Source organism: Sciurus vulgaris (assembly GCF_902686455.1).
Source record: "Sciurus vulgaris genome assembly, chromosome: 4".
Taxonomy (NCBI): Eukaryota; Metazoa; Chordata; class Mammalia; order Rodentia; family Sciuridae; genus Sciurus; species Sciurus vulgaris.
Window position 1 is genome coordinate 161,446,595 of NC_136464.1, and position 27,071 is coordinate 161,473,665.

The 27,071-nt window shown below is 38.1% G+C and overlaps 1 protein-coding gene across 4 annotated transcripts in view; it reads right to left on the reverse strand.

Annotated features, from left to right (window-relative positions):
- MTUS2 (microtubule associated scaffold protein 2) overlaps positions 1–27,071 on the reverse strand; it is a 599,410-nt gene that overhangs the window by 531,009 nt on the left and 41,330 nt on the right. The window contains exon 1 of one of the 4 annotated variants that reach the window (XM_079138561.1): positions 2,350–11,008. The exons of the other annotated variants lie outside the window; for them this stretch is intronic. The gene's annotated coding sequence lies outside the window, so the exon portion shown is untranslated. Of the gene's footprint in view, positions 1–2,349; positions 11,009–27,071 lie in introns of those variants that run through there. 4 annotated transcript variants of the gene reach the window in all.

Consider the following 27,071-nt stretch of genomic DNA (forward strand, 5'->3'; position numbering starts at 1 on the left):
TGCTGACAAATTTTTCCTCTTCCTGTTGACTTGTTTTCCCAAATTTTCCAAAGCATATATTACATTAGACTTGTTTTTCCTTTCAGAAGATGCATGGATCTTCAATGTTTAATTTCCTTTTCTTTCTAACCTTTGCTTTTTGATCTAAGACCTAGGCATGAACATGTCTATGAACCATGAATCCAAGATTATGCTTTTCTACTTCACAAAATCAATGATAGAACAACAAATGTTATTTAATTTACTTTATTCGTTTGCTGTTGTATTTTATAAATATTCAATAATCAACCTTACTGATCTTAAGAAAATACATTTTATTTTTCTGCATTAGCCTCAAGTAATATGCAAATAGGAAACAATAACTAATAGTCAAAAAGAAAATGAAATTTGAGTTTCATCAACAGTAAATGCTTTTTCTGTATTTTTTAGAGTTGGCATGAGTCAAACATGATGAATACAGATTATTTCCTTTAATCATTTTACTAACCAAAATGTGTTGATCAAGACAGTAAGACCACTTGTTGGTGAAATAAAGTATCGGCAACAGTTAGCTAAATGTACACTGAAATGGTGAATGGAGTCTTTATACATAGTTGAAGCTCTGTCTTCTCTCAATGTAACAGAGCCTTCCTAGATTTATTTCTTTGCCCCATCATCACAATCTATCACTTCAGGTAATAACGGTGCAAAACCCCTCTCTTACTCCCTTGTCTCCCTGACTTGGAAAGTCTATCCACTGTAGTTTGACTATTGTGCCGGGCTAGCTCAGATGTGGGTAAGACCCAGACTCCAGGAGTTGGGTGGAAGCATGCTTGTGGCAAGCAGCCTACAAACTCGTTTATTGCAGGAATAGCTATACATTTTATAGGTTTATTGCCCAATCACAATGTGCCACAGGGGTTCAGACCACCAGGCTCCTATACGGGTTCCCTTGGTAACACTGAGTCAACTTGGGGCAGTTGTTTACTTTCCTAGTGGGAGAAATGGAATGCTCCTCCCTGCAAGTTTTCCTTACACACTTGAGACATTCACTGCTGCCAGCCAAGAAATAGGATTTCTCCCAACACATCCACCTCTATCTTCCTTGTTTTCCTCTACCTGGGTTATTGAGCTCTGGTCAGGAAAGCAATGTAACTGTGCCAATTAGGCTTGAACATCTCTCTACTGCCAATGTCAACTGGGCACTTCAAACTAACAGCAAGTTCTTTTATCACATTTTAGAGAGTTATCTCTCTTTCTCATCAACTTGCAACTTCTACTAAATCATGAAGGGCTTCTACTATTTGATGAACAGCATTGAAATCTCTCAAAGCACATATAGGAATATACACGATTCTGGAAAATTTTATTTCTATCAAATCTGCAGAAATCATGTTTCAAGAATGTTTCCAAACAAAGAGATCCCCCAGGTCAAGTTTCGAACATCAACATTACTTATCACCCATACATGAAAGAATGGGTCAGGAAAAGTACCTCTTGGCAACCAAGAAAACATGGTCTAAATAAATCCCCAGACCCTGACCTACCTATGATACTCTGAACCTAATTCAGTTTCTAAAATGTGAACTTCCTAATTGAGATTAAAAACACAAAGGAACATGAACAGCAGAAAAAGAGAAGAAGTTTAGATAATGCATTAGTCCATTTTCTGTTTATCACAAAGTTCTGTTGCTGGGTACTTTATAAAGAAAGGAGATTTATTTAGTTCACAATTTGGGAGGCTGAAAGTCCAAATAGCACAATGCCAGCTCTGGTCACCTTGAGTACATTATATTATGGAGGATGGCATGGTGGGAGGATGTGTGAGAGGGAAAGATCATATGATGAGACAGGAAGCCAGAGAGCAGGGAGAGGCAAGTCTTGCTTTTTTATAATTCATTCTCGCAGGAACTAACCAGGATCCCCTGAGAACTACCTGAACCCCCTTCTAAGAGCAGTGTCCCCAGTGATCTAATAACCTTGCACTATCCATATTACCATACATTGCCCCACCTCTTAAAAATTCTACCACCTCCCAGCACCACCACACTGAGGATTAAGCCTCCAACATGTGTCTCTTGAAGAACAAAACACATCCATCTCATGACAAATCGTAATTAAGATACTACAGGTAGAATCTTAATATTATAGATAGTATCTTAAGACTATCACCAGTGGACTTGTTTTTAGATAGTTCCCCACTTGTTCCATAAATGATCTGTAGAACAGTCCATTCTCACCTCGATTTTCTTATCTCCATTTTAATATTTTTAAGCCACAAGGCTTAATATTTGGAAGCATTCTAGGCTGTTAGACTAAAGGCATATCATGCTGTTTTTTCAGAGCCACAAAGCATGCATCTTTACTCACCAGCCATTACTCAAATGATCAACCCAGTATCACAATAAAAGAAAACACCTAAGACCACGCTCTGAGCTCAGGTCATCAGCAGCCTCACTTCCAACTGCATAGGAGCACATTTTTGCTTGTGGCAAAATAAAGTCGCCAGCATCTCTCAGACTTGTACTGCCTACAAGACAGGTACCAAGGTAAAGAATAAGCCAAGGAATCCATTATCAGGAAGCTAAACTTTTATTAAGTAAACCAACAATGGCATCAGTGACAGAATAATTTAATTATGATTATGACATCAAGAGATAAAATATACCTATATCCATACTACCATACATTAGTAAGAAAGCTTTTGAGAAGCTTCTTGTGGATTCATTTGCCAAAGCAACATTATCACTATATTAGTTACATGATTTATAACAATCTCACAGTAAATTCACTTCTTTTAACTGAACAAGAATCAACAAGTAATGTGAGATTTTATGGTTCTTACCATATGCCATCACTATAATATGACATTCTCAGTTATAATTCTACCATCTTACAAGTTATAAATAATAGATCAGATTCACTTCCTGAGCATGACTAATAATGAGCCTTTAGACTAAGACGTGCTAGCAAAGTTGTCTAAACATAAAAATTTGCCACATTGTTTTAATTGTAAATTATTTTGAATAATTTCATTAATTGGGAGATAACAGGCTATTTAAATCACTGTTTTAACTGCATTCAAAGGTAAAAATATATAATAAGAAATGTATAAATGTTTACCTTCCAGAAAATAAAAACTATTATAGAATTCAAGAAACTAAATCAGAAGAGAAAGGAGCAAATCGTTTAATAAACATTTACTGACAACCTACATTTGTCAGGCTTTTTTCTAGGCTCTGAAAACACAGCAAAGAGTGGCAAAGACTCTAAGAACATCACTGGTCACCTTCCAGCATGTGTATCCTCTTCTTAGTTTAATCCTGATACTGTTCAGGTATTTAGAACCCAAATCCTCCAATGCTTCTCCTCAGAAGTCAGCTCTGCTCCCTAACTCCACTGGTAGATCGGACTGATGAAAGACTAAACCCATTTTCATCAACAGAAATGGGTTAGGAATGAACCAGCCTAGACCAAAGACCCACAGAGACTGCTTTCAGGGTATCTTCCTCGATCTTCTGCGACCTTAAGGAAACTACTCTCTCTTCCTCTACACAGTGTGGTAAGGAGAAAGCCTTGGAACTGCTTCTACCATCTTTAGGATGTGAAGGAGGGGAGAGCCAGGACAGTCACATACACATGGAGTTGGAACGCCTAGATAATGTCACACCAAACCCTACCCTACCTCTCCACATCCATGTTTATGTTTGCTAATAAAACCCATTATCTAACCAATCTTAACAGATGTTCTGTGCAAATATCAGAAAGCAGCTGTTGCAGTCATATGTGCTCCCTATGCTTCAGAATTTACAGTTAAATAAGGGAATACAGTCACCCAAAACCAGTAGTCGGTATTAGGCTCCAGCTGATACATAGTATTCCCAGCTTATCTCAGTGTTCCCAGCTCACTGAGGAACCAATAATGAACTCACATATCACACTACACTTGGAAACCAAATGCCAAGAAGGAGAAAGACAAGTTCAGGGCAAAAGATTAGAGGAGCTAACACAGTCCTCCTCAAGGGTCATGTTTTAGTTATTAGCTAAACCCATTTGGAAAAGAGCATCTCAAAATAATAGTGTGCAGGTAGCTGTAGGAATTTGGTCCTTTCTGTCATTTAGACACACATTCAAAGCTCATGAATTTTTAAATTTTAAAAATTTAAGAAGTTTATGAAAATGGTAGACTAGAAGCATTCAGAGCATAACAACTGCTACCCAAGATTGAAACAAAATACAGTTATGCAGCATGATGAGGTAGGTAGGAGGGTCCATGTATGCTGGAGTGCAACTTGATAGAGTGATTGACCAGGTGAAATTCAAAAATACTGGGTTTTACAACAACAAAAGAATTAATAAAAGAAATAGGCTGCATCAGTATTGGGCACATAGAGGCTCAGTGGGGGATGGGAAGTTCCTCTCTGGTGACTGAAAGAGAGTACCAGCAATCTCAAGGAATGTGGACTCCACTCTCAGGCAAATAAATGTGCAGTATGAACAGAAAGGAGACTTAGATTCTGCATAGCAAGCTAGAGTGGGAGAATAGTATTAGTTATACTATCATTAATGCCTAAGTTTTAAACCTATTCTATATTATTATTCCCCCTTTCTTCCCTTTGGCTAGTGAAGTCATTGTCAATGTTTTTATTACAATTGATATTTGGTTTGCTCTTTAGTTATTGCTGTTATGGTGGTTATTCTTTCCCCTCAAAGCATTGCTGGTTACTGAATCAAGCACTTAAATCACTCTGAGCAAGTGCTTTGATATAACTCCAGCCCAGGGCACATCATAAAGGAAAAAACTAGTCATAAAGGGACCCTCACTTAATAGTGGAAGAGAAATCCATCCCAACAGATGCACAAATCCCCACATAAAAATATAAGAAACATGGGGAAACAAGCCAAAAAGACAACTCCAAAAGATCATGACTCCTCAATTACTGAATCCACAAACACCAAAACAAAGAATTTTAAAAATCGATTATAAAAGTGATTTATGAATTCAAAGAAGATACAAATAAACAACTGAATAAATTAAGACAATACAGGATATAAATTAGAAATTCAATAAAGAGAGATTCTAAAAAAGAACCAAACAGAAATCTTGGAAATGAAAAGTTTAATAAGTCAAATAAAAAACTTAGTTCAAAGTCTCACCAATAGACTAGATCAAGCAGAAAATGATTGCAGAGCTTCAAGACAAGGTGGATGAACTAGAACAGAGAGTAAAAAAGAAAAAATAAGAAATTATAAACAAAATATATATAAGAACTTTTACGCAACATTATAAGACCTTTCTTAAGACTCATAGGTCTTGAGGAAGGAGTAGAGAGAAATGCAAGTAAGTGGCATAAAAAATCCTATTCAGTAAATACCAGAAAAGTTCCCAAGTTTGGGGAAATGAACATTCAGATACTAGAGGAATTTAGAACCCCAAGTAGACAAGAATTTCTCCATGACATATTGTAGTTAAAATGCCAAAAATTGAGAAAAATTAAGAAATTTTAAAAACTGTGAGAAAGTGCCAAGTAATTTAAAAAGCAAAAATACCAGAATAACAGTGGATGTCTCAGCAAGAACTCTAAAGGTCAGGAGGTCATGGAGTGTTGTATTTCAGATTTTGAAGTAAAATAATTGTCAACCTAGATTACTATATCCAGAAAAGATATCATTCAAAATCAAAAAGAAATGAAGACCTTCAAATGTAAGTGTAAACTAAAGGAATTCATGACCACTAAGCCAGCATTAGGAAGATATTTTAAAGCATTCTACATACATAAGAGGAAGATAAACACAACCACATGAGCAGGAGAAAGAAAAAATATCATAAGAAGAGTAGAAAAGCAAATAAGAATTAAGAATAAAATAAGTAACATTAGAACAAAAAAAGACAAGAATAAGTACTATCTTTCAATAATAAGCCTGAATGTAAATGATCTTAATTTGCCAATCAAATGATACAGACTGGTGGACAAACTCAATTGTTTTTTGCATGCAAGAAATGCACCTTACTTGAGGCTGGGGTTGTGGCTCAGTGGTGGAGTGCTTACCTAGCATGTGTGAGGTACTGGGTTCAATTCTCAGCAACGCATATAAACAAATAAAATAAAGGTCCATAAACAATTAAAAAATATATATTAAAAAAAGGAAATACATCTTACTGGCAAAGATATAGACAGAAAGTGAGAGTATAGAAAGTGACATTTCAAGCAAATGGAATCTGCAGGCAAGAAGCAGCAGCTACACTCATATTCAATGATGACAACTTCAAACCAAAATTAGTCAAAGAGCCAAAGGTCACATCTTGGTAAAAAAAAAAAAAAAATTCATCAAAATATATAATGATTGTAAATATATAGTACATGTTAGTGCATCCAATTTCATAAAACAAACACTACTAAAAAGAAAGGGATGGACAGACCCCATTATAATAGTAGTAGATGACTTCAATACCCTCTCTCACAAATAGGAGATCCAGACAAAAGAAAAATGAAAAACAACAAAGAAACAAAATACTTAACTACACTTTATATCAAATGCACTTAGCAGACTTCTACAGAATATTCCATCCAACAATAGGAGAATGCATATTCTTTTCAGCAGCTCATGGAACTTTCTCCAAAACAGATTATATTTTAGGCCATAAAGGAAGTCTTAGCAAATATTTAAAAAATTGAAATAATTTCTTGCATTTTATCAGATCATAATAGAATGAATTTAGAAATCAACAACAAGAAAATTACAGACATTACACAAACGCATGGAGACAGAACAATATACTTTTGAATGGAGAAGAAATGGAGGAGGGGGGCAGTAAAAATTGCTAGAATCAAGCAAAAATAGAAACACAAAACATCCCAGTCTGTGGGATAAAACAAAGAGAGTGCTAACAGGGAAATGTATAGCCATGAGTGCATACATTAAAATATTAGAGAGATCTCAAATACATAACCTAATAATACATTTCAAGTTCTTAGAAAAACATGAACCAACCAAACTCAAAACCAGTAAAAGGAAAGAAAAAATAAATAACAATCAAGATCAGAGCTGAAATTAGTGAAATATAGACTAAAATAACAATACAAAGAATCAATGAATCCAAGAGTGGTTCTTTGAAAAGATGAGCAATACTGATTAAAACCCTTAGCCAAACTAACCAAAATAAAGGGAGAAAAGACCCAAATTAATAAAATTAGACACAAAAATGGGAATATTACAAGATACCACCAAAATTCAGAGGATCATTAGAAATTATTTTGAAAATTTATATTTCAACAAACTGGAAAATCTAGAAGAAATGGATGAATTTCTAGACAAATATTATGTACCAAAATTGAACCAAGATGATATTAAAAATATAAAGAAATTAAAAATAAGCAGTATGATTGAAACAGTAACATAGTCTTCCGACAACAACAACAAAGCCCAGACCCAGACAGATTTACTTCTGAGTTTTATCAAACCCTTAAAGAAGAAATAACATCAATTCTCCTCAAACTATTACATGAATTAGAAAGGAAAGAAACATTTTCGAAAACTAATTCTACAAAACCAGCATCACCTCATACTAAAAACAACAATAGAAAGTTACAGACCAAAATCAACGCTGAACATATATTCAAAACTCCTCAAAAAAACACTTGAAACTGAATTCAGCAGCATCTTAAAAAGACCATACAATGTGGGCACATTGCTTTCATTCCAGAATTGTTCAACATACACAAATCAATGAAAGTAACACAAACCCAAAGTCAACATCATACTGAAAGAGGAAAAACTTAAATCAGTTCCTCTAAAATCAGGAATAAGACAAGGATGTCCACTATTACCACTGCTATTCAATACAGTATTCAAAATGTTAGCCAGAACAATTAGATAAAAGAAATAAAATGAGTAAAAGTAGAAAAGGAAGAAATTAAATGTTACCGTTTGAATGTAAGTTATCCCCCAAAAGCTCATATGTGAGTCAATGCAAGAAGGTTTAGAGGAGAAACGATTGGGTTATGAGAGTCTTAACACAATCAGCAAATTAATCCCCTGATAGGATTACTAAGTGGTAGCTGAAAGCCAGAAGAGTGTGGCTGGAGGCAGTGAACCATTAGGGGTGGCTTTGGAGTATACATTTTGTATCTGGTGAGTGGAGTCTCTCTCTCTCTCTCTCTCTCTGCTTCCTGATCATCACGTGAGCCACCCTCTGCCACACTCTTCCACCATGATGTTCAGCCTCACCTTGAGTCCCAAGGAATGGAGCCCACTGTCTATGGACAGAGACCTCTGAAACCATGAGCACTCAAATAAACTTTTCCTCCTCTACCATTGTTCTGGTTGAATCTTTAAGTCATAGCAGTATAAAAGCTGACTAAAACATTAAATTATCCCTATTTGTAGATGATATGACCCTATGCTTAGAAGGCCCTTAAAATGCCACCAGCAGACATTTACATCTTACAAAAAAATTCAACAAATTAACAGGATATAAAATTAACATACAAAATCAGTGGCTTTTCTATACACCAATCATGAAAACACAAGGAAAGAAATCAGGTAAATAATTCTATTCCCAAAAGCTTCAAAAATGAAATAAAATACCTAAGAATAAACCAAACCAAGGAGATGAAAGTTTCCTACAGTAAAAATTACAGAACACCGAAAAAAGAAATTGAAGAAGACACTAGAAAAGGGAAAAACCTCCAACATTCATGGATCAACAGAATTAATATTGTTAACATAGACATATTACCAAAAGTGATCTACAGATTTAATGTAACCCCCTCAAAATACCAATGATATTCTGCTCTTGAATAGAACAACCTTAAATTCATAATGGAAGCTTTCTCTGCTTCACAGTGGTCATGTCCTAAGCAACCTTCCTGCACCATGCCCTTCTGTTCTGCCATGATGTTCTACTTATCTCAAGACCAGAAGAATGAAGCCCCAAATAAACTTTTCCTCCTCTAATTTTTCTTGTCAGGTCTTTTGGTCAAAGCAGTGAAAACACTAAATAAAACCGAAACTGGTACCAAGAAAAGAGGTTGTTGCTGTAACTAACCTGATGGTGTGATTCAGAAGCTTTTGCAGGTTTTTGGAATTTGTAGGAGGAATTTTGAAAACCTTAGAGATGCAAGCTGGAAAAGTTCTAGATTATTGTAAGCAGATCTTAATAAGCTATTTTGGTGGGAATTCAGAAGACTGAAATGTCCTTAGGGCTGCAGACACTAAAGACAGGGCTCATGAGATTTCAGAAGGAAAGGAGGACTATACTGGAAATTGGAATAGAGGTCATTCACGTTATGTTCTGGTTGAGAAGTTGTCTATAATTTGCCTATGCCCTGAGATTTTGTGTGAGGCTCAATTAAAGGTGATGGACAAATTATTCTAGCAGAGGCAACTTCAAGGCAGCCCAGCCTTCAGGGGTGGCATGGATATTGCTGGTGTCTTTTAGCCAAGTTTATTATGATACTCAGGAGCAGAAAGATTTTTTAAAACTTGTAATTTGGCCATAAAACTGAATAAAACTGGGGATAAGGAATGGGTGGCTATTAAAGACATTACAGCCACTAAAGAAACACAAGAGACTTTGCCCAGAGATAATAGGAAAGATGACTTGAGGGCCTCTCAGGAATTGGTCAAGACCACTCCTATCTCTGGCTCAAAAGTGTTAAAGTAAAAATTCTTTTGAGAAGAGACCAGTGGGGCAGCCTGCTTGCACAGGGAAGCCTGGAAAGTTCTTTCATCATGCTCAGTGGCATTCAGAGGCTGCTGCACCCAGGGTTCCAGGAGGCTTGACTATTGCTCAAGATGGCGGCAGACCTTGGCATCAATCATGTGGTTCTTGTTCCACAGAAACAGAGGATGCTGGAGTTGGGGGTCATGCAGGACTCCACTGAGATTACAAAGGAAAACCTGGGAGGCCAGACAAGTGCAGCAGGGTTGGAGTCTGTGTGGGCTACCCCTGATAGGAAGATACATGGAGATGTGAGGAGGAAGCCAAAGCTGCAGTGAAAACCCCTGAGATTAGGAAATGCCAAGCTGAGCATGGTGGTGCATGCCTATAATCTCAGCAGCTCAGGAGGCTGAGGCAGGAGAATTGCAAGTTCAAAGCCAGCCTCAGAAACTTGTCTCAAAGTAAAATACTTAAAAGTGGGTGGGGATGTGGGTCAGTGGTTAAGTGCCCCTGTGATCAGTCCCCAGTACCAAAATAAATGAAAAAAAAAGAAAGAAAGAAAAATGAAATGGCAGTGCCGTAGAATGTCTGCCAAGGAAAACTTCAGGAATTGAGCAGAGATAAGCCAAAAGAAACACTGTGTAAACTACAACCGGCAAAGCTATCTAGGGGCAGATATGCACAGCCCTCTGGAGAGAACATCACGATGCCATGTGCACCAGATGCAGGACATGGAACTAGAGGACTTGTCTGCCCTGCTGGATTTCATTCCTGCCTTGGTCCCATCCTTTCTTTCTACGCCCCTGTCTCTGCATAGAAATGTTTAATTTGTGCCTTTATGTATTGAATATATTTAACTTCCTTTGGATTTTTACAGGGACTCAAGTTGAGAGTTTGCCTTGAGTCTTAGTGAAGACGTTGGACTTGGGTTTTTGGACAATCCCAGAACTGTTAAGACTATAGGGACTCTTGAAAATGGGCTGAACGTATTGTATTATGAGGTGGGCATGAGCTTTGGGGAGCCAGGGGCAGAATGTTATGGTTTAGATATGAGGTGTTCCCCAAAATCTCATGTCTGAGACATGCAAGAGGATGTGGAGGTAAAGTTATTGAGTATGAGAGTCTTAACCTAATTAGTGCATTGATCCACTGATAGGGATTAAGAGTGGTAACCATAGGCAGGTAGGGTATGTTTCTCTCTCCCCTTCATGTTGGACATATCCTGAGCCACTTTTTCCATTACACTCTTCTGTCATGATGTCCTGCCTCACTTTGGGCCCAGAGCAATGGAGTTGGCCATCTATAAACTGAGACCTCTGAAATCATGGGCTGCAAAATAATTTTTTCCTCCTCTAAAACACAGAGAGAGAGAGAGAGAGAGAGAGAGAGAGAGAGAGAGAGAGAGAGAGAGAGAGAGAGAGAGAAACAAGAAATCCAAAGCAAAAAAAAGAGCGAGAGAAAGAAAAAGAAATCCTGAGCAAAAAGAACAATGCTGAAAGTATTACAATACCTGATTTCAAAATACATTACAAAGTCATAGTAACAAAAACAAGATACTGGCATAAAAACAGACACATGACAGAGATAATATATCCATTCAGCTACAGACATCTGATTCTTGATAAAGGTGCCAAAAACATAAGTTGGAGAAACAACAGGTTGTTCAACAAATGATGTAAAGGGGTGGGGACTGTATATCTATATGTAGAAGAATGAAACTAGATCACTCTCTCATGCTGTACAAAAAAAAAATCAATTCAATATGGATCAAAGACCTACGTACAAGATCTGCAACACTAAAACTGCTAGACAAAATCGTAAAGGAAACATTTTGAAATACAGATGTGGGCAACTGCTTTTTGAATAGGACTCTACAGCTCAGGAAATAAATAGTATGAGTTGAAAAACAGAATGGCAAAAAATTCAAAAGCTTTTGCAGAGCAAACAACAGAGTGAAGAGACAAATTACAAAATGAAAGAAAATTTTTACCTTTCTTCTGACAGAAGATTAATATCTAAAATGTAGAGAAAATTAAAAAAAAAAACAACCAATTAATAAATGCACAGATAAACTAAACAGACACGTTCCAGAAGAAGTAAAAGTGGCTAATAAAATTACCTAAAGAAAATGTTCAACATCTTTATCCATCAGGGAGATGCAAATCAAAACTGTTTTGAGATTCCATCTTACCCCAGTCAGAATGGCAATTCAATAGATGCTGGTGAGGATGTAGAGGAAAGGAACTCTTAAGCAGTATTAGTGGTAATACAAATTAGTTACAGCCACTATGGAAATCAGTATGCAGGTTCCTCAAAAACCTAACATTAGAACCACCATACCACCCAGCTATACCACTCCTTTGGTATATATATATATATCCAAAAGAATTAGTGAGCATAGTATTAGCGACACCTGCATACCCTTGTTTATTGCAGCACAATTCTCAATAGCCAAGTTATGGAATCAGATGAACAGATAAAGAAAATCTGGAACACACAGATGCACAATGGAGGATCATTCTGCTGTAAATAATGAACTCATATCATTTGCAGGAAAATGAATGGAACTAGAGATCACTTTAAGCAAAACAAGCCAGACTTAGAAAGACAAGTATCACGTGTTCTCTTACACATGGAATCTAGAACAAACTATAAAATATGAAACAAAATTAGAAGGAAGACTATTAGTAAAGGGGAAAGGAGATTGTGGTGGAGGGTAAGGGTTGGCAATGGGGGAGTTGAAAATGACCAAAATATGATTTGTGCATATACAAATATGACACAATGAAGCCCACTACCCTTTATAATCATATGAACTAACAAAAAATAAAATGCCCGAGATAGTGCTCACCTCAAAAAAATTTAACAGGTTTTAGTAGACAAATCATGAATAAGATGAATTCTATATCATGAGCAAAACCTACAAAATAATCACTTAAATAATTATAAACCCTTTTAATAATTCCTTGTTACTAATATATTCTTAACATCAATGAACAGAAACCAATTTTTCATTTAAAGAAGCAGTTTTATCTTCCTTACTTGCCCCAAAGTATTGAAATGGTCATCAATATTCTTGAGTAATACCAAATGATCAATTACAGAATTCAGCTGAACAATTTTCTCCCCGGGAAGAAGATAAATCCATATCAATTTAATAGCATATATTTACTTATGAGGGTTTTTTTTTCCTACTCCACAATATCCTAGATTAAGTTAATCCTTAAACAAATATTTACATGCATATAGAACACTTGAAACACAGGCTTACTGAAACAGCAAGGCAAGGGCATAGCCAGGATGATAAACAAAAGTGAATTCATTTCCTCTGTTTGATGTTTCTCTAACCAAAAACAAATAACATCTACTGAGTTCATTTATTCATTCATTTAAGACACTTGTACTAAGCACCTACTGTGCACCAGGTACAATGCTAGTTCATGGTGATACATGGGACCCTGCCTCCAGAAGACACTGTCTAGAGAGGGAGACAAGAAAATAACTCCCTCAGTTCAGGTAAATTACATCTGTGGCACTATAGTTTGATCTTGAATGTCTCTAAGGGCCTATGGGTAAAGGTTCATCTCCAGGGTGGCATTTATGGAGAGGTGGTAGAACTTTTAGGAGGTGGGGTCTAAAGGAATTGCCTTAGGTCATCGACAGCATGCCCTTAATGGGATTATGGGACTCTGTGCTCTTCCTCATTCTTTTTGCTCCCTGGTCATTAGGCATTGTTCTGCCACACCCTCCACCATTATGTGCTGCCTCACCCCAGGCCCAAAGTAAATGGGGCCAATCGATTTTACACTGGAATATCCAAAATAGTCAAAATAAATGTTTTCTCTTTAAAAGTTAATTATCTCAGGTATTTTGTTATAGTGATGGAAAACTACCTAACACATAGAATGGAAACAAAAGGATGGTTCAGGTGGTTCTACTTATCTCAGCATAATGACATCAAATCAAGGCCCCTTAGAGTGAATCCAATTATAACAAAAAATATTCTTTGTGAGTTATAAATAATACAGGATAATTTGTATGTCAGCCATCCCCAAGATTGTCCCAAATGATCCATGATTCCTCATACTCTTTCCCTTGTGTAGTTCCATCCCACAGTGAACCAGGGTTAACCCAGTGTGACCAACTGTAGATGTGAATGACAGTCTGTGGCTTCTGATGCTAGACCATAAAAGACATTTCTGCTTCTATATTGGACTCTTATATTCCTTGCTCTGGAGGAAGCCAGCAACCAGGCCATGAAGACACACACCTCAGAAGCCCCATAAAAAGACTCACATGGAGAGAAAGTGAGGCCCCTGGTCAGTAGCCAGTCACCTGAGTGAGCCCCTGCAGCCTAGTCACACCCATGGATGATTGCTGCCTCTGTAATTATGTGACTGGAACTATCTGGAAGACATGATCCTACTACTGGTCAATCCTTCCTGCATCCCTGGATAGCAGAAACCATTAAAAGAGAGATTTAAAAAAAAATGATAAAGATAGAGATTAAAAAACTGATTGGCACAGTGTCAAGCTATTAATTTTTGTGACATTTATTACACATTAAATAAATTGAAGAATTTATCTTGAAAAACAGTTAAATGAAAATAAGTGTATTTCATCTGATATTTAGAAATACTTAAGAAAATTATTCTTTTTTATTTTTTTTTTTTATTTTTTTACAGACTTCATTTTGATTCATTGCACACAAATGAGGTACATCATTTTGTCTCTATGGTTGTACATGATATAGATTCACACCATCTGTGTAATCATGCATGTACATAGGGTAATGATGTCTGTCTCATTCCACAATTTTTCATATCCCCCCTCTCATTTCACTTGACATAATCTAAAGTTCCTCCATTCTTCTCTCACTCCCCAGCCCAAACCCCTATTATATATCATCATCCATTTATCAGGGAAAACATTCAGCCTTTGGTTTTTTGGGATTGGTTTATTTCACATAAAACTTGGACTGGACCCACCTTTTGACCAAGTTATCCCACTCCTCGGTTTATACTCAAAGGACTTAAAATTAGCATACTACAGGATCGCAGCCACATCAATATTTATAGCAGATCAATTCACAAAAGCTAGATTGTGGAACCAACCTAGATGCCCTTCAACAGATGAATGGATAAAGAAACTATGGTATATATACACAATGGAATATTATTCAGCTGTAAAGAAGAATAATATTATGGCATTTGCAGATAACTGGATGGAATTGGAGAAAATTATTCTTAAAACAAAAATATGAAATAAGTATTGATTATAGGGGTGGATAACATTTCCCCCAAAAAACTGCATAACAGAATAATATAAAACCCTATTGTCACTTCAAACTTTTAGAGGACTACAAGGAAGAGATAGATTTTTGTAAAAATAATTTTCTCAAAATCTTCTTTGTAATTCTTTCACTTCCAAATTATTGTCTATGAAAAGTCCTTGTCCATTTTATCTTCTTGGAATTATAAACTAGAATAACTCTGCCTGATCTTTATTGATCACTACCTTTGCCTGTGGTTCTGGTACTTCGACATCATGGCCATCAAATTCCAGAAACTGCACAGCTGGTCATGTGTGTGATTTTACTTGAGAACCAGTCTCCCTGTATTGTTGTAACATCCAGCTGTCAGCCAGAGATCAACATACAGGAGAGGTTGAGAGGATGAACACTAGCGTTTAAGGAAAAGGTATGAGTGGGAATTCATTTTATACGCTCTCGGTTCACAAATACTTTCATGTTAGGAGAGTAACTTCCCCACCCTGTTGTGGAGACTACAGCCATTTGTACTTGATATTATGACAATCTTTACAGGAAGACTTGACCTGGTTCCAAACTATATCGGGTATGAGAGAAGGCTTCTGGGGTGGAGTATCTGTGTTTCTCTTTAAATGATGAGAGTGGGTTAACTCAATAAGAGAGGCGAGAAAAACATCAGTCAGGGAAAATAGGACGTGCCTTAAGTTCTCTTCAAAGAGGGGCACTGTTCCCTTGGGGCATGTACAAGGAACTCGAAGATGTGTCATTTAAACGTATTATCCCCTCTTATATCTCCATGTTTCTGACTGCTAAAAATATCTTTTTCTGTTTTAATTTGTCTGAAAATACCTTCATTTTGCCTGTGTCTTCAAAGGATATTTTCACTGAAATAAGAGTGAGTGTACTTACAATTCCTTTTGAAAAATATGTTGGTGGATGCATGAGATTTTAATTCGGAAATTATTTTCGTTTAGTTTGAAAGATGACATTGTCCTCCGGTTTGTATTGTTTCTATTGAGAAGTTGGCTGTCAGTTTTATGGGTCCTCTGTGGAAGAGGTATTTGGGGTTGTGGAGTTTCTTGAATCTAGGGATGTCCTTAATCAGATTTGGAAAATTCTCAGCCATTACCTCTTCAAATATGGCTTATGCCCCAGTGATCTCACCTTGGATATCCAATATAGGGCTCCAAAACCTATCCCAAAAAGACCCTTCTGTTTTTCTCCCTAAAACCTATTATTCTCCAAGTCTTCCCCTTTTAAATAAAGGCCATCACATCTACCCAATTGCTCAGGGCAAAAATTTAGTAGTGCTCCTGATTCCTCTCTTCACCTCACATCCCCCTTAAGTCCACCCCTCCCCTTATCTCCAAAATTCATTCTGTTTGCCCACTCCTATCTGCTGCAAGACTCCACAGCACTCATGGCTGATCTAGGTCTTGTAGGGGAGCGTCCTGACTGGGCTCCAGGTCGTATACTATCCACATGTAACCACGGTCAGGTAGAATAAACTCCACTCTTTAGCATGATGTACCCTGCCTACCTCTGCCTACCTCTCAGCCTCATTCTTCCCTCTCCCTCTAGTTTGAGCCATACTGACCTCTCTGTGGGTTCTTGATCCTACCACAGGACTTTAATACTTGCTCTTCTCTCTACCTGAACCTTTCCTCCCCTGAGATATCTGAACGGGCTCTTTCACATCATGCAGGTCTCTGTTCAAATGACACCTGTAGAGAGAGGCCTTTCCTTCTCACCCAAAAGTAATTCCCTCTGGCAATCTTCTCTACCTTCCTTACCCTGTATTTTCTTAATAGCAATTATTACTATGTACAATTTTATTTCCGTAGGTGTATTTGTTAATGTTCATCTCCTTCTGCTGAAATATAAGCTCCACAGGGTCACTACTTTATTGCCCACTACTAAATCCTGAGTGATCAATAGAGGGGTTGGCATATAGTAAAGTACTCAATATTTATTGAATAAATGAATGTAAATCTCTTTAAGACAGATACCCTCTATAATTTCTCTCAGCCTTCTGTTTCTCTCCTGTCCATTATCACTTTTAGAATGTATTCATTACTTGACACCTCTATTCTATGGTGAGCCCCCATACCCCACAAAATTAAGTCCAGGCTGGAACAAAGTCCAGGCTCCACACCTGACATGAAGAGCTCCTCGTAACCAAGACACTTCTAGCTTTTATTTTCCCCTTTTCCCTACATAAACCTTTCACTTACCGGAAATAGCATTAAAAAGATGGAAGAGGCATGTGAGTCGGAGAATCTCAATGCCACCAATTTTGTGTCCTATGGCATGTTCCTTAATTTACCTGTTGTGAGGTTGTAAGAATCACACAAGATAAAGTGGCAGTGATTTCAGCATGGATCAGAAGCTTAATAAGTGTTCACTACATCATTCACATTGGCGGGGACCATGTCTCTCACATCTTTGCATTCCCAACAAGCACAGTCTTGGGTAGTGAAAAACTCAATAGACATTTGATATTGATGCATCAAAATTCTCTCCTTTGCTGTCAAAATCAATTTGAACATGATAGAAATTATGACAAATTCCAATAGGAGCAAAATTCCAATAGGAGCAATTCCAATGTTTATACTGTATAAACATTACAGTGGGGTGGTTTCAAAAGAAATCCCAGAGAAGTTTCTGGCAGGATCTTGGATTCTACCTCAATGTTCACCAACCACCTCCTTTTGGCTTGCTCCTAAGAATGATGGGAAATAGAGCATTGTGCACACACACAAGTCAGATCAAGATCTAAAACTGAACAACTAGTTATCACCCATCAGGAGGGACAGATGGAAGAGGATTTCAAAGAAATTTATTTTCCCCTCTCAGAAAATGAACTAGTCCATTTAATCAGTCTTTCCAAACTTCAATAAATTACAGCTCAGTAGTTCTTCCACTGCTAGTCAGTCTCTGGTCTCATCCCAAAGCACCCCACTCTCCAGCTCACAAGCTTTGCCTACAAACACCTCTGTCTTTCTAAACACTCTTCCTGTTGTGGTGTAGATATCAGGTGTCCCCCAAAAGCTTATGTGTGTGGCAATGCAAGAAGTTTTAGGTTATGAGAAGTTTAAGTGAATTAATCCACTGACAGGGATTAACTGAGTGGTAACTGAAGATGGGTAGGGTGTGGCTGGAGAAAGTAGGTCATTGGGGGGTGCCTTTAGAGTACATATTTTGTCGCTAGAGAGTGGAGTCTCTCTCTCTCTTTCTCTTTCTGCTTCCTGGTGCCATGGGCCTAACCGCTTTCCTGCCAAACCCTTCTGCCATGATATGCTGACTCACCATGAGCCATGAAGAATGGAGTTGACCATCTATGGACTGAGACCTCTGAAACCATGAGCCCCAAATGAACTTTTCTTACCTCAAATTGTTTTTGTCAGGTCTTTTGGTCACAGCAGCAAAACAGTTGATTAAAACACTGACCAATTAAAAATCTAAACTAACACACTAAATCACAACTGATCAACAGGCTTTATCGCCACCTAAGGCACAGACACTGATCATCGGGTCAATCAATGCAAGATGGTGTATGGACCAACCAGGGAACTTCATGAGGAAGAGATGGAAGAGACTGCAACACAGACTTCCACTCCAGAGGGCCATCCTTCCTCCCCCACATTCTGTCCTCTGCATCCCCAAGTGAGGTCAACTATCCAATCATTTGGCTACTGAAAATAATATCAAGACCGTTTTTGTGTTATTACTCAAATAATAAAAGGCATTTCATGTGGATTCCTCCTTTCTACCTAGGACAATAAAATGTGAAGAAGAAGAACAACAACAAGAACAAGCAGAACAAGAAGAAGAAGGAGGAGGAGGAGGAGGAGAAAAGAGGAGGAGGAAGAGTGGGGGGGAGGAAGGAACTTCATTCACTTTTGATCTAATAATATTCCACATACCTTTCTACTAATAGGTATGAAGAAATCAAAGTCTTCCTCAGTCCAAGAATGAACATTTTAAAGTAATTTAAATACATGATGATAAAGTGGTTTCTGTGTTGAACAGAAGACAGGCGCATAAAATAGAAGGATGTGCTACTTTGTTTTATCGTTTAACTATTTATTTTATGAATATTACTAAAAGAATAAAGAGTCTTCATAATGATAAGTGACTTACAAATGAACTTTGCCCAGCCATTATAGAAGTATTTAAGGACAAGTTAAAATGAACTGGAATTTAAGAGCTTTGAATGGGCCCTGTGAGTCATGCCAATGTGGAGTCTATGAACAGTGAGCATCCAGTCAAACTCATTAGGACCTGGGAGAGCAGCTTCAGTTACTAGGGCAGGCTGAGAGTGCTAGTCCCACTAGCTTGGGAGTAGAAGTGAGGGTCAGGGTTCCAGAGGTGTGGCACTAAATGCTTCCTGCATTTGAGAAGGATTTGCAGCTAATCTGCAGGCTATCACATCAACACTGTGTTAACATTTCAGTGAGGTGGTTTCAAAAGAAATCCCAGAGAAGTTTCTGGCAGCATCTTGGATTCTACCTCAATGTTCACCAACCTTCTCCTTTTGACTTGCTCCTAAGAATGATGGAAATAGAGCATTATGCACACACACAAGTCAGGAACCAGGCAACTCAGAGGAGTACCAGAGATCACCAGGCCGAATGCACCCTAATGCTGTTCTGAAATAAAGTTTTTGTCTATTGGCCTATGGTGAAATGATAATTTTAAAAATGAAACTTTTCATGAAGCTAATCTAATTCCATTTCTAAAGGACTTGTGTCTAAGCTTAAAGTTCTGCTTTCTGGAATAAAACTTCTTTTAATAAACTTTCTATGGGCAAGGAAAGTAAAGAGACAATGACAAGATGGTGATAGCGTAACACTGGCTGACTCAGCCCCTTCCTCCTACAGCTCAACCCAGCAAGAGAAGAGGGAGCCTCCTGGACTCTGGTGCACATGGACAGAAAACATCCAGCAATGTCATGATGATGGTGCCTTCCAATAGCTCAGGTGAGAGCTAAGCCACCCTAGAAATGCAGTTTCCAAGGCCAGAAACAGGTGGAATGGTTGTAAAGGATTGACGACACCATAATAAATGACACATGATGAAGCCACAGTGTGAATCTTCACCTGAATAGACTAAAATGCATATCCAAAATCTAGGTTCTTTTAATTCAAGAGAAAATACTCTTTCTGACATCCATTTCCTCCCTCTTTTTTTTTTTTTTTTTTTTCTTTAAAGCAGCCCCATAACCCCTGCCTCTGTGGCGCAAGAAGATAAAGATGATGGGAACAGAAAAGTGCTCTGACCTCCTTAGAAACAGGCAAGAAGTTTGCAACTGTCTGATTATGTGTTCAGTCTTTTCAGGCTTCCCTTTATTGTTTCAGGACCTCAAACCACCAGGGTCCTGGATTCTGAGCAGACAACATCATGCATGGTGGGGGTGCAAAACAGTGGTACAGTCGCTCCCCTGGCTCCTGGCACCAGCACTTGAGCATGAAGAGCCAGATTTGCAACTGTGCTACACATGGGACACAGGTGTGAAAGTCACCCCCATCCTCCTGACAATGGAATGGACTCACACTGTCTGGATTCTCAGCCTCCTTCAAGGAAAACATCACACTCGGCCTGACATAGGAACTTTCTGTGTCCTGCTTCATTGTAGTACAGAAACTCCATACTTGATGATTAACAGTTACAATGGAATTTAAATACACGTCTTCTAATATGGAAAGCTCACACCATTTCTTTCAGTGGATATTTGTAAGCTAAAGTGATATCTGACCGGAACAATAAAATCAGCAGTGAGAATTTGAATTAGAGGTTTACTGAAATTCCCAATGGTCTTCCCTTCTCCCAAAAAAGCCAGCAGGCACACTGAGTGGTCTAGAATTTTTACTTCATATTGTTCATCAATACAATGCCTCCCTCCTCCACAATTTTTCCCATAATTTTTTTTCTGAAATTTCTAACTCATATTAAGTTAAATATATGGGGGGAAATGAGAAGGAGAGAAAGAAAGCTTTGTTGCATACCCCAGAGGGCTAGAACCATAAACAAGTTTTATTGAGCAGTAACAATGATGGAAGTGGTTGCTTAATATTAAGAGCAAAGGTCTTTTAGAAGCTAAAAACATTGCTGTTCTTGGAAAACGTCTTGCAAAGACTCACATTCTTTTGTTCTCGTCCTGCCCTCCACTGTCTACCAGGTACCCCTGAAATAAAACTTTCTTATGATTTCATATTCTTGCAGGGATTTGGGGATCATTTATGTAACTTAAACATTTACCTCAGGTCAGAGATGGAAGATGCTGTTTGATTTATTCATGATCCCACTGCTGCCCTTAAAAACTTTTATCTGAATTTTTAAATTCATTTTGCACTTTCAATCAATCCTCATGATAAATTATTAAATGTATTTCTAAGGAGGAGGTAGCAACTTTAACATGCAGACACAGAGGTCACATACAGAAGAATATCTTCTCATCAAATCATAAAAGACAGAGAAAACAGTCAAGTTCTCAACCCAAAGTAAAGGCTAAATGAAAACCACTGCAAGTTAAGGTGAAAACTGTATGTACTTTGTCTAAAAACCATGCCAAAAAAATATGTGTATATATGTATATATTGCAAACATACCGATGACATCTTTATATGCTACAAACCTTATATAAAACCATCTTTAAAATCAGATAATTACATAAAGACTACTTATACTAAATGCAAGTATTTACTGCAAACCATTTCAAAATAACTTGAAAACTAGCTTAAAAATCAAGACTTGGTTACTTCAAAATTCTAATAGAGAATATTTCTAATCCATAATCCCAGCACCCAAGGACACAGATGCCTTGGACACAGATCAATAATATAAGGTATAAGACAGAGGCCACTGTCAGGAAGTACTCAGCAGCAGTCAAATAGTTGGTAAGCACAAATGCTTACCAACTATTTGAAGTTCAGGAAAACGATGCTCCAATCATTTGAATTTCACTAACGGGAGGGAAAAAAGTGGCGTGGTTTATGGTGAACTATGGCTAAAATGACATCAACACAAGCAAAGTCAAAACAATGAGATAGTGCAGTAAACAGCACCTGAAAGCGACATCATCTCCTAGCAGATGCAGATCACAGAGCGCCCTGCATGTGTGGTGTGCTCCGCACAGAGCATCTTCTCGCTAATTAGCATCAGAGTCATCCACGTGGGGAAGCGTGAAAGTACTCTCCTCAGGAAAAATTAAATGTCATTGATGAACACCCCTCCCCCTTTTGTATGTATATGAAGTGGGAAATGCTTTGAAAAACATGCACTTAGTTTTGAAATGGGGAAAAGTAGGAATCCAAGCTCTAAGCCGAATTCTCCAATAGCCTCAGCTGGTTCATTTCTAGTTTTGTTTTCAAGAGAACAGTCTGGCTCATTCATCAAGGAAACCACAAGAGAAAAGCAATTACAAGACCTGCAGCAGCTGAGCATGCAAGAGCCCATCACTCTAGTGTAGCCGGTCCTTCTCCAAATGTCACCATGGGGAAAACATCACAGTCTGTTCCCAATGACACTGCTCCTTCTTCATCAGCTCAATCGATGGGCTCATTTTGAGTGGAATACCCCAGACACGCCACAACCCATGGCAGGGTGCGAGAGATTCCACCAGCAGCCAAAGTACTGAGTGTTGCATAGCACCAGTTGTATTTTTACCCCAATTAAAATGTGCATCCCATGATGGATACTTGGTACTAAAAAATTTGCATAACTAAGCTCAGCCTCTTATTATCGAGCACTTCTCAAAGGAATCATTAAGTCATGCTGGAAAGCACCAATGGCTAACACAGCTGATTGCCAACTTCACAAGGAGATTTCATATTTCCTAGGTATTTCATGGCTTTAATTTGATTCTGAAAGTGAAGACCTCAAGATTGAAGGAAGAAGTAGAACCAGGAAAATAAAAAAGAAAGGAACCCCATGCTCATGTCTCAAAAGCAACTATTCTTTAAATCACAGCCCTCTACATCACCTGCATTCCAGTCAATGATCATGCTTAACAGAAATGTAAAGTCCTGAACCCAGCCCAGAGCTACTCAACCAGAGTCTCAAGAGCCAGAGCCCAGAATCTATACTCATAATTCTTAGGCACATTAAAATTTGCACCACGAGCTACCTATACTGGCCTATTGCTGAAGGAAAGAGTTATTGATTATGTCATCTGCCTCACAGGTTGATCTGCTGAAGCACACCACAGACCTACACACAGGTACACACACATATAGATACACAAAAATATGCACACACAAATAATGCTTGCAATTGTAATCACTTACAAGAATTTTGTTTGATTTCAAGTTTTAAGTCAAAAGTACAGGTTCATATTCTTGAAGAGTTGCTAGGTTTATACTAACTGAAAAAAATCAATTATTGGCAGCTGCCAATTACATACATAGAGGCAAAAGCAAACCATTTTCTTACAAAAAGGCAACATCATGAAAATGAAGTGTTGATCACAAGACTGAAAAATCATATTTCATATTGGCCAGTCTTAACCAAATAACACTTCTCCCTCCCTACAGAATCAGCCAATTTTTCCCAGGAGAGGACTGGAGGGAAAACACCCCCATTGTACTAAAGGAACTGGCTCACATTTTAGGTGTGAAGAATCTGAGGGGGTTATTTTGTCTACTAAGTTTAAAAGCCCTACAATTTCTTGATCAAGCACAATCTAGGGCCCACACCTTTTCAATCTTCCCTCGATTTCATTTGGTTTTTTTGTTAAGTTACCATCACAGGGTTTTAAAATTCATGATTTTCAGTCATTTATTTAGTGCATTTTAACTTATGCTTTTACCAACTATGACTTATTTAAAGTTTATCAAATGATACAAAAAAAAATACAGAAAGGACTTTTAAAAGTGTTTTTTGCTCCACAGCTTATTAAAAAAAGAATCTTTGAATAAGATGGAGAACTAACATCCCCTTATTCTTTGCAGGTAACTAAAAGGCTAGAGCAATCTAAGATTTATTCTAAGAACTTGGATTCAGGATTCGTTATGGCAGATCCTAAAACATCAGTTGAGCCCCCATGGGAGCCCTGTGACTTGATCCCCTTCCAGTTCACAGGACTGATTTTTGAAGTGACTTGCACCCTGGAATTATGATGATAAATAGCTATCATTATTTATTTATATTTATCTGATTCCCAAAACACAGCTAAAGCATCTTACATAAGGTCGCCATAAAAATCCTGTCACCTCGACAGACAATAAGTTCATATAATGACCACAGCTCTCCGATTTATTTTGGCTCAAAACATTTTACTGAACCTCTAGAATATTCTGTTCCCTCTAATTCTTGTCCTCCTACACACAGCATAGCAAGAAACAGGGTTGTATTTTTAGAAGTTGTTTTAAAGAGAAATGAACACCTTTCTTGTGTCCCTTTCCATACTAAAGACCTCTGCTGAGTTAATGGCTGAGCTCTCAGGTGGCTCTGTTCAGCTCTGAGGACAGAGCTGAAGGATTGCTTATTCCTTGCAATGATTTTATGGAACACTCCATCTGGCAGTTTGACTTTTAATCACTCAGAGGATAAATTCAGATGGAAACGAACCCACCAGAACATAAAGCCCTTATTCCATTATATTACAGACAACCTCAAGCTAAGCATAGTTTGGTTGAGGATTTTTTGACTTTACAAGGATACAAAGTATTCAGTAGAAACCATTCTTCAAATTCTGAACATAGATCTTTTTTTCCAGGGGCCAGCAACATGCAGTACTATACTCTTTCAGGATGCTCTGCCATAAGCTGCAGCTCCCATTAAATACCAGCATCCTGAGGGGAAACCACTGAGCTAGGGTGTGGGTAGGTTGATGGACCACCTGTGTTTTCAATGCATTATATTTTCAGTGAAAGATGATTTATTGGACGTAGTCCCATGTTAAGTTGAGGAGCATCTGTATTCTGAAATGGAATACTAAATTAAATGACTCACCTTTGATGAAAAAGAAAAACTACAAAAACTGTCAAAAGTGCTTTCCAGGACTGGAATTGTGGCTCAGTGGTAGAGCACTTGCCTAGCATGTGTGAGGCACTGGGTTCAATTCTCAGCACCACATACAAATAAATAAAGAAAGGTTCATCAACATCTAATAATTTTTTTTTTTTTTAAAGTGCTTTCCAGAGAGAGTGATTCACTGAACTAAGCCATGTACAATCTAAGTTGGGCCTCTTGGCGACAAACAATAGACAACGGCAAGACAGCCAGCAAGAGGCAAGGGTCCTGCCTGGGAGCAAACAGCAGTGTCTTAAACCTGCCCACATGTGGACTGAATATAGCTTGATGGGTTCATCTGAGTGGGCTGAACTGCCCAAAGCTGGGTTCAAGATATTGGGAAAGAAACATGAGGTCAGCAATGGTGGATAATAGGAACTCAATAAATATATATGGAGAAAATGAAGTCAGGGTCTTGCAAAAGTGGGTACCCTTCAAGTTCTTCCTGTGAGATATATATGCATCTAGCTCCTCAATCTCTCAGTTCCACTAAATCGCCCAGGCACCCAGTAGGACCCAGGTGATCACAGGAGCAGCAGAACCCTGGAAAGTTACAGCAACTGCTCCTCCCCTACCAGGATGAGCCTGGAGGCCAGGGTGCCAACCATGTGCCACAAGACTGTCTTAAAGCATGAAGATCTCCTGGCTAGACAGCTCTCAGCTCCCTTTTTAGGTTAACAGAAATCCTGAAATCAGGTCAACCTGCTTTCCCCATAAAATGGTGCAGAAAACAACCCATTGCCCTTTCACTCTTCATGGATCTGAGCATGTGCTTGCCGTGGCTGGTGTCACTTAACCTTTGTCACAGTGTCCTCACTATTGCTCATGTTTCCTGCATTTGTGAACATCCTGCATTTGTGAAGGTAAGGATGGATAGAAATCCATCTTCATAGATTCTCCAGAAACGGGCAAAGTGGCAGAAGAGTAGAGCCTGAATCGTGGGAGTGTATTTATTAGCGATTCCTAACCGTGGCTTCTGAATCTAAGGAAATGCACAGGGGCTGAGGACTGATAATCAACTTTACATTAACTCATATCTGTTTTCAGCAGCACCTAAAATCACTCATGGCACCTGTGAAACATTATTTTGCTAAAATGAGTTCTCTTATCCTCCCTGGCAAATGTAGGAAGGAAGGTACACAAAGCAGAGGAGCAGGAACACCTCCTGTAAACACAGGCTGGAGTCTAAGGTCAAGTTCCTCAGCCTTGGGCTACGTTAGAATGCTCGCCTGCTTGTCGCAAACACATTATCAATGGGCTCAGGGTGGGAGCGGCTGGCCCAGCTCATGATTTATGTCCATCTCATTAGTTTTCCAGTGGGCTAGATGTGTGCTCAACCAACAAATTCTCGCCGAGGGGGAGGGCTGTAGAGATGACCTGAGAGGTTTGAATCAGAAAATGGACTGGATTTTTTTAAATAAGGAATGATTTACTTGTCTGGAAGACAAAGCAGCCCCTAGAACTGCTGGGAGTCTAAAAAACCAATTGCTTAGGAAACAAGGGAAAGCTGGAAGCAGGAAAGAAAGCAGAAATCTTGAATTTGATGAGCTTGGGCTTTGTTTTCACCATCTTTGGAGAAAGAGGAAACTTAACTGCCCAAGTCCTCCAATTCTTAGGGACAAAAAATGAGAAAGCATGTGAATGACAATCGGAGGTCTGCATTTCCTGTAATTTCTTCTTTTTGATCTTCCTTCTCAGAACAATGGTATTTAAATATATAATGTTCAAAATTATAAACAAATAATAAAATTTTAGCACACTTGAGAAATAGGAAAAAGGAAAATTCACAAAACAATTGCTCTATTGGGAAATATCTCTTAAGTATTTCTTAGTTTTTATACATGTTTAACCAGTCATTTTGAACATAAAATTATGAGTCCTGTTTATCAGTTAATATTACAGGAAACTTTTCAACATTACAATAATCTTCAATACCCCCACTTCTAATGACAGAGAATTCACCTGGGGAATACATCCCAAACTTTGAGCTCTTAAAGTGTTTCTAACTTTCCACTATTATAAATAAAGATATCGTCAACAACTCATGTACAGAGGGTTTTCTTTTCTGTACTAATGCCTTAGGAGAAAATCCCAGAAGGGAGGCCATAAGTTATTAGATGTCCACACATTCACTGATTTTTGGAT